Raw genomic sequence first — 9,729 nt, forward strand, 5'->3', positions numbered from 1 at the left:
ATATCATAGTGGGTGTAGTCTTTTGTAAACTTCCCTGTCTGTAGAATATCCTAGTGGGTGTAGTCTTTTGTAAACTTCCCTGTCTGTAGAATATCCTAGTGGGTGTAGTCTTTTGTAAACTTCCCTGTCTGTAGAATACCATAGTGGATTTAGTCTTTTGTAAGCTTCCTTATCTGTGGAATATCGTAGTGGATGTTTTCTTTTGTAAACTTCCCTGTCTATAGACTACCCTAGTGTGTGTAGTCTTTTCTAAACTTCCCTGTCTTTAGAATATAATAATGGATATAATATTTTCTAAACTTCCCTATCTGTGGAATATCATAGTGGATGTTGTCTTTTCTAACCTTCCCTGTCTATAGAATATCCCAGTGGGTGTAATCTTTTGTAAATTTTCCTACAACTGGAGACTCAGAAAAATGTGACAGTATCTGGAAGCACCATTGAATCAAACCTCACTCAAAGAACCAATCTCAGCACAAGAGAAGTGAGGACAACTGAAGATTATCAATATGCTTGAGTACCTGATGAAGCCAAGACTAATTGGGGAGGTCTTCAAAAGGCTACCAGACTAGTGCCAGCCAGAGTATCATAGCCCCTTCGCTGATTCAGACCATGAATGATCAGCTAAGATGGACTAAATGTGCTGCTGGTAGAGAACCTCTCCCATTCAGAGCTTTTTCCCCACCAATATATACATGGGGCACACATAAGTAAAGACTGTGAACTGAGCATCTTTGAGCCGAGAGTACATCACACCGTTGATCATGGCATGACAACACATGGGTTCAAGGGTCCATGAAACCCATGAAGGAGAGTATTTTGCCAACACCACAGTTCCCCGTGAGTGAAGTCAAACAGATTTTACTTCCAATGTTAAGAGGTATGGCAAAGTAAGACTTGGATCATTTCCTGAAATGCTTCTGGTAGGTAACTGCCTGGAATGGACGGACTTGGGAACAGGCTGTCCAATCTTGAGCTTAGATTGTCCCACCCTCGATACCATTGAACATCTGTATGAGGTTCAACAAGAGGACAGTTGTTCTATAAGTTGCATGACTGATTCGACATTGTGAGGAATTAAGCCATCCACTAGGACGAATTTAATGGTGATAAGTAAGAAGGCTAGCACCAAGGACTAGCTGCTTATGTGGATGATATGCAGCAATTGCACTAGAAAGCATACCCTGCAGTGGCCTCCACTGATGAGGAAGACATATTAATTAAGAAATTTTTCAGTGCATCCATGAGTCAAAATCTGGTTAAGAGAGAGAGACATCCTCAATTTAACTCGGACAGTTTCTGTTGCAACCCTGCAGGAAATAGTAATTTCAGGCCAGTTTTTGAAGAGGAAAAAACATGGAGTAATAGCTATTGTGGTTACACCTCAAATGGACTGAACTACAGTAGCATCTTGACCATGTCACGATCGACTTACCAAAGATTATTCAGCTACTCACACATCCTGGCACCGTGATGCAACCACACGTGTTTTCAATGAATGTGCAGGGCTATCCAGGTCTGCCCATGGAGTATATGGCATTGCAAATACTGATGATGTCCAGTACAGAACGATCAAAATGTTTGCTTTGTGAACTGATGGAAGATATGGTCATACTTTGCTGAACAGTTTTGAAGGACTGGCAGATATACTAATATGTGAACAGTTCATGATCACATGCTCAACTGACATGTCACTGTTCCTAAAAGAGAAAGCAGCAAAACACGTGGACGAGATGATCAAACTGGCAGAATGCTATGGAAGCCCATGGAGAGTATAACTGGCAACTCCAAAAATATCCAGTTATAAATGAAAACCAGTGGCTGACAAGAAACAGTATATCACCAGGATTAACAGATGAAAGGGAGAAGAGATGTTATGCTTATTATAAAGTGAGACAAATTGCGAGAAAGTACAAGTCTGTCACCAACAAGCAGCAGTAGAAATCTTATAATAAAGCAGCTGGAACTACTCATAAGATGGTGTTAGCAAGAAACAACAGAAGAGTGATAATCACCATGGATACTGCTGCCAGAAGAAACAAAATAGAGACAATACGTCAGATTCACCACAAGAAGGAAGTGCTATCTCCATGATTAAACAGTGCACGACTGATGGTCAGCTCAAGTTAACAAATGGATCAACAGTGCCAGTGGTGATTGAAGCATGTGACAAACATCGAGAGGTGCCAACAAACCACAACATGCCAATAAGTGAAGGCTATGTTGGGGACAAGAAAGTGAAGGTCCTATGAGACACTGGGTGCAGCAGTGAGAATCAGTTTAGTATCTAATGACCAGATGATGGGCAAGGTACATCTGTGTGTGCTGATTGATGGGACAGTGAGAAAATTTCCCATAGCAAGAATGAAGGTGGACATTCCATACCACGTGGGAGACTGAGGCCCATTTATGACCTTATGATTGGAAATATACTAGGCAGTAGAAGTTTGGATGAATCAGACAGAAAGAAGACTGATGAAGCATCTGCTCTCACCACAAGAGCTCGGGACAAGAAGAGCAAGCAAGACATCAAGTCTCGAAAAGTACATCCCGAATGTAGGTCTACGGGAACTGAAGGAACCACAGAAGAAAGACAAAAGGGAAGAATAACCTACCGACTAGAGGATCAGAAGGGAGTGCTGTACTGAATCTATCAAGGTAGTTCTACACCTGAAATTAAACATAGTACGAACAGAATACTGGACTCAAGTGATGAAGCTAGCTCACGAGTCGATTGTGGGAGGACATCTAGGAGGAAACAAGATGACAAAAAGAATCACCATCAACTTCCATTCACCAGGGGTCATCGGTGATGTGACCAGATGCTGCAGATCATGTGACATCTGCCAAAGAACAATACCTAAAGAGAATGTAACTAAGGTGCCACTGGGTGAGATGCTTCTCATAGAAGAGCTGTCCAGTAAAGTAGTTGTGGAGTTGATTGGATCACTAACACCTGTATTTGACAAGGGCAACACATTAGTCAGAAGCCATAGCATTGCTGAAGATAGAGACAGAGAGAGTAGCAGAAGCCCTCCTGTAAGTGTTGTGTAGAGTAGGTTTTTCCAAAAGACGTCTTGAGTAACAGAGGGAACCAGTTTACTTCTGAACTGATGGAGGAGGTATGCAGACTCATCAGTACTAGGCAGCTCCTTACCACTTCATACAACCCCAGATGTAAGAGAGTTAATGGAGTCTTAAAGAGCATGCTAAAGAAAATGTGTTAAGAGAGACCGTGTGATTGGGACAGGCAGTATTATTTGCTTATCAAGAAGTCCCACAAGTAAGTACAGGATATGCACCCTTCGACTTACTGTACAGAAGAATAGGATGAAGTCCGATGCAGATATTGAAATAGCTGTGGACAGGAGACGAGTCAGAAGTGAGGAACACATACCAGTATGTGTTAGATCTCAGAAACCGACTGGAGAAGACCTGTCAACTCACTCGAGAGAGCTTGTATGCAGCTCAAGGCAGTCAGAAGCACTTCTATAACAAGAAGGCCAAGGAATGATGTTTCAAGATCAAACAGAAGGTCTTGGTTCTGTTACTGACAGATAACAACAAACTCACCCTGCAGTAGACAGGACCTTTTCATGTCCAGAAATTAGTCATTAGAATGGACTATAAGGTGAAAATGGATGGAAAGACAAAGATTTAGCACACCAATCTGTTGAAGGGGTACTTTGAGAGGGAAGAACACAAAATGGGTGCAGCTATTGAGGCATAGATGGATGTTGCAGGTCTGGCTGTCATAGACGCAGAACCAGAAGACAGTGACTTAGTCATAGAAAATGACCACTGGGTGGAAATGAGACATACAAAAAACATGAAAAACCGACTGGCAAACAGAAGAAAGAGATACAATATCTACTGTGCTAATACAAAGATGTCTTCACAGATAGACCAAGCAAGACAGACCTTGTGCAACACTAAATCAAAACTAAGACCAGGGATCCAGTCAAGGTGAAGCCATACTAGATGCCCTATATGATGAGAGACCAACAAGGGAACTGCAAATGCTGGTGTAAATTATATGAGGAGTCTTTGTGTATGAACTGAACAGTCTTTGTATATAGTGTAAAAATATTGTAAATATTTTTCTTGAAGAGAGGCTTATTATTAGATATACACGATTGTTTCATTTAAATTTAATATGTGAGTTATGATCTAGATAGTTATAAAGTGTGATTGTTAAATTTAGTTTTATTAGAAGCAATAGTTATAGCAAGTTTATTTACATAACTGGTTACGAATCATTTCTTGCATAGTTCAGTTGTGAATTGACGTCATGTTACTCGAACCTTCTAAATTTTATTGTTGCTTTAATTGACTATTGTTACGTCATAACGTCTCGTCTCGTAGTTTGTAAAAGGTTCTAGGCCTCAACCAAGTTAGTGCAAGTAAGTTAGTGAAAGTAAAAGTGAAGTTAGACTGAATGATCATGAGTTTAGACAAACTGCGTATGCTGGCGACTTTTTAAAGTGTAATAATCGCATATTGTATTGTAATAATATAGCAGAGAATAATAATTCGTCTTGTCGATTGAGATCTAAAGTAACTGAACCAGCCTGTGTGGACTTTTGATGTAAAATAGAATTACATAAAGCTCTGGATGCACTTGTGGTAACCAATGGGGTAATGTAAGTGAATTTATCACTAACTGTATTGTAATAACAGAGTAGAGGAAAATAATTTGCGTGTCAAAGGGTGTTCTAAAGTAACTGTACCAACCTGTGTGGACTTTTGAAGTAAAATAGACAATTATTTAAAGCTCTAGATACAACTGTGATAACCAATAGTGTAACGAATTTTTGTACATACGTTTGACTTGTTTTGAATATATTATTTTAAAATAAATGGATTATGCGCTGTCTATTTATTGTTGAAATCTATCGCCAACAAATCACAGACACCTACTGTAAAGAATTCGGCCCCTACAAAACTAATAGTTCAAGAGAGGGCTCCTTGACATGACAATGTCTTTCCTGTGTCTACCAAACTCTCCCTCTTGGTCATGAGTACTTCTACATTTCAGAATAATTCTTCTTAATTGTAAAAGGTTTCTTTTAAATTCAAGAAGTTAAGCAACAGCTAGTACACACGTTATAAAGATAGAAATGCCATAATAAATCCTTTTGTCATTGCACCAAATTTTCTTCACCATAATTTTCCTTCCCCTACTTCTGACAAAATAACTAAATATCGGACTCGTTAATTAATATGGCCAAAGTATTTACTAATTAATTAGAAAATCCTTTCTTGTGGTATATTATTGCAAAGCAGCACTTTATGCAATTTTTGGGATATTTTAGCTAATAATAGAAACTTCATTTCAGAAAGTATTCCATATTAGAGACATTCTTACAATGCCATCGATCTACATTAAAATGTATAAGAAAATAACAAGGTAAATAATCTGCATCTAATGTACAGGATTGTACTCCCCCCTCCTTCTTAATGAAATGAGAAATTGGCACTCCCTCCTGATCAAAAAGAACTTTGCCACTCTTTTGAACTTTATAAGTAGTATAGTTGAAATAGCCCAGGAAGGTCCTACAGGCATAGGTGGCACAGCAGTGGTGATAACAGGTGAAGACCAAGTGGGTTCTCCCATTGCATTTTGTATATTCATAGTATTTGTGACTTGAATTATTGAACAGATGCAGGTGATTTTATACTTTCATTTTCCTGTTCAGTTTCTATGTGTTTTACCCTACCATTGATGTTCATTTGTGCTTTATTGGTCTTGGTATTATAATCCTTCTGAAGACTTCTTTGATTTTATATCTTTCAGAACATTTTCTATGATTTTTTTGGTGTTCTTTTTATAACAATTCTATACATATCCTATAGATTTAGATCTTCAGTCTGTACAATTTCTGTTTAGTCCTCCGTCAAATCTATTTTTGACAATAATTCCTCTGTAAATCCTTTGTCTCGTTCTTGTAAATTCTCTTTCTTCTTGATCTTATTTCAAATAAATTTCCATCTCGCTTCAAGCATGTCGTCATCTTGAAGTTAAGTCTTCATTTCACTTTATTTTTACCAAATTAACCCCACAGTTGCTATAGTTGGGTACATTGTTTTGAGTTGTTTAGTGTTGTTTCAAAGTCCACTCCACTTGATGACAGTGAAATAAAATTATTTCATTGACTAGGTGCTTTACGAGTCAGCTTAAAGTTATAGAGTCCTCTTCTTTTACTTGGGGAGGGGGGAGAATACAATCGGTACAATAAAAGCAAATCTTTTCAGTACTTCCTGCATCTGGAGTAATGCATGGTGAGAAACAGGTACACATTTTTGGTTTGCATATTATGGTGACCTTAGCTTAGTATAATATTTACTTATAGGCCTAACTTGAGAGTAAGTAGATGCTAATAAATAGTAATACGACAATTTATTTTACTCTCTAACTTTTCTCGTACATACGGCAATTTCTCTTTTAGCTCTATTTCTTCGTCAAAACCCAAATTCGGTATTCACAAAACTGAATTAATTGATACTCACTAACAGTAAGAGATAAGGTGATTAACAAAATCGCTAAATTAATAAGCAGTCAACATCTACCCTACTAGCCTAACTCGAGTTTTATACTTTTCAAATCGTTTCCCAAACTTTCGGGAAGGTTATATATTCATTAAATCACGCACTCATTACTCGACGTCTAAGTTTCCTCTGGCCAAATAGCAATACAAATGTCTTAATTAAAATACAAAATAGTCTACAAAAATTTAAATACCATCTATAAAAGGGTAGAACATGATGATATATAAATACTGACCCACAAAGACAAATATACCAATAAAAATGGCATTAAACATCCTGAGAACATCTCTTATCGCTCCATTTTCATACAATATTCAGCAGCATTATGTATTAACAATATCGCATATTCTACTATTTTATTCGTGTATTGTAACGGTAAGGATAATATTTACAACTTTGGGATGTTATTCCTGCTATCTCTGGTAGAACAGCTGTTCTTAATATGGGGTGCTAGGGCTTCCTTCAGATGGTCAGTGGAAAAGTTGTATAATTACAGAAAGGAAGTATCAACATAGTGTATAGATCCCATCATGGTCTGGATTGACAAATAATAATAATTCAGGGAGTTCGTAAACAAAAATGGTTTGAGAACCACTGAGTTAGAGCATCGAAATAGGACGAAGGTCCAAAAATTCAAATATCCTGTACTTATGGGAGTTACCGAGGGTGGCTCTTCTTAGATGTATTTTAGAAAAAAAAAGGGGGAAAGGAGGTCATAAAAATGTTACTAGATCATCGTTGAAAGTAGTGCTGTGATATTGTATGTTAACATAATATAGATTTGAACCGAAAAAAGTTAATTTTAAAGCCTCTATGACATTTAAATGCATTCTGATTATTCCTAAAGGGGTTGTGTAATCTGTTCTTAGTGGAGAAACTTCTCTTAAGTTTTACAGGTGTCGATCCTTCTGGTGGTGGCAGATTTTTTAGCATTTTCATCGCTTTATACTTAAGCAGATGCAAAAATCTTTCATTTTTGTAACTTCTGAGTGCTTAAATATCGCAACTGTTAGAGCAAATTCATTCGTTTTGGCAGTTTTAATTTTTGAAAGATTCTAATCTATTAATTATTATTTTTTATTATTATTAAGTTTGGTTTGTTTTGAATTTCGCGCAAAGCTACACGAGGGCTATCTGCGCTAGCCGTCCCCAGTTTGTAAATGATGGATTAGAGTAAAGGCAGCTAGTCAACACTGCTCACCATCAACTGTAGTCTAGGGCTACTCTTTTACCAACGAATAGTGGAATTGACCGTACATTTTTACGCCCTCACGGCTGAAAGTGCGAACATGTTTGGTGAAGGGATTCGAACCCACGACCCTCAGATTGTGAGTCTAGTGCCCTAACCACCAGGTCATTAATAGTAATATCAAGTAAAACGTGTTTAATTTCTGGCCATAAACTGATACAGTTGTTTCTGTAATTTATAAATTTACAAAGATGTTATTTATTGTAAGATTAATAGAATCAGAATTTGTTTTGATTTTCAAAACTTAGTATTTACGTACAGATTTTGAATTATTTATTATTTTAATAGAATACAAAGCTTGGTTAACTTTGTGACGAACCACCCACAAAATGTATAACATATCTTATTACTATGAGCTATGATTATAAAGTATAATAATAGGCCTACTCTGATGATGCAACTGCAGCATGTTCTGAAAACTACATGATTGATTAAAGTTGGGAACTATTATAATTTAACAAACTTCGGGCGTAAATTACGCTAATATATATTTTTATGTTCAATTAATATTTAAGCTGTTACTGGTTAATTCACACGTAGATTATAGATATGAATAGATAGAATAAGTCTAATAACTATCGTTGGGAAGGAATGATAGACGTTTCCAGGGCAGAACTTGAACTTAAGACCAACATTGAGTTTGTTGGAGGTAGGGTGTCAATAATAATTTAGTATGGAGTATGGTAGTTTTAAAATTAAATAATTCAAACTAAGGCTAAGTTTCTTAGTAAAAAATAACAATATTTTAAGTGCTTCCAGAATCTTGTGAACAATATTTGGTTAATCACAATTTTTACTGTTATAATTATTATTATTAAGATAGCATTGTCTAATTTAAAAAAAAGGCTGTGACTGGTGCCAAGGAGTTTTCAATAACTATGTGTGTTATCAGGCATTATTTTGTTATGCTATTAATTTAAATCAGACAGAGATTGTTCTTTTCATCTGTAATTTGTAAATATTTGGCTACATTTTTGTGACCAAAACATGTAAAACTAAAATTAAATTATTACTAGACCCACAATAATACATTAACTTTTTAAAATATAGGCATATTACTTTGAAATTAGATAATTTGAAATTAATTTTTAAGCTAATAATTAAGTAGACAACTGCACAGATGTAACAAGAAAAATTGTATTAAAAGATACTTAAAGTTGGTATAATCTACTTCTTCATTTTTATAGGAGAGTACTCAAAAATAATTGTTATAGTTTTGTCTGATCTGCATCTTTTTTTTTACCAGAAATTATTTTTAAAAAAGTTGAATCTGAAAACCTTCATATTTTGGGACAGACATTTTCCATTATGAGGGTTTTAACTCCTGTCAGACAGCTTTTTATCTAATATTATAAATTATAAGCTGGAGGCAACTTACATGCTTCAGATATACCCAGTTAGTGTGACGAATGGTAAACACCTTGATCTTAATTTGTTGTAGAAAATACTGTAGGTGATACAGACACAAGATATGGTTAAATTCATAAGTAGTTAGTATGAGCTTTAATATTGGCATAAGTAAATACAGCCACACTTATTCACGACTAATAGTTAATACATTCACTTCCAACATTAAACTGTGTATCAAGTTATTTTATATATGATACATTGCACTAATAATTTTGTAATTAAGAAAATAAACTTGAGCTTTAATATTGGCATATGTAAATACAGCCACACTTATACATGACTAATAATTAATACATTCACTTCTAACATTAAACTGTGTATCAAGTTATTTTATATATGATACATTGCACTAATAATTTTGTAATTAAGAAAATAGACTTGTATGTGATTATTGGAAAACCGACAACTGACAAACTGATATTCTACCTAAATATTGAGTGGTTGTGCATCGATGTTGTCTTTATTTGTTTATAATATTTGAGGTAGAATCGATGTTGTCTTTATTTGTTTATAATATTTGA

Source organism: Limulus polyphemus, unplaced genomic scaffold (assembly GCF_000517525.1).
Source record: "Limulus polyphemus unplaced genomic scaffold, Limulus_polyphemus-2.1.2 Scaffold9889, whole genome shotgun sequence".
Taxonomy (NCBI): domain Eukaryota; kingdom Metazoa; phylum Arthropoda; class Merostomata; order Xiphosura; family Limulidae; genus Limulus; species Limulus polyphemus.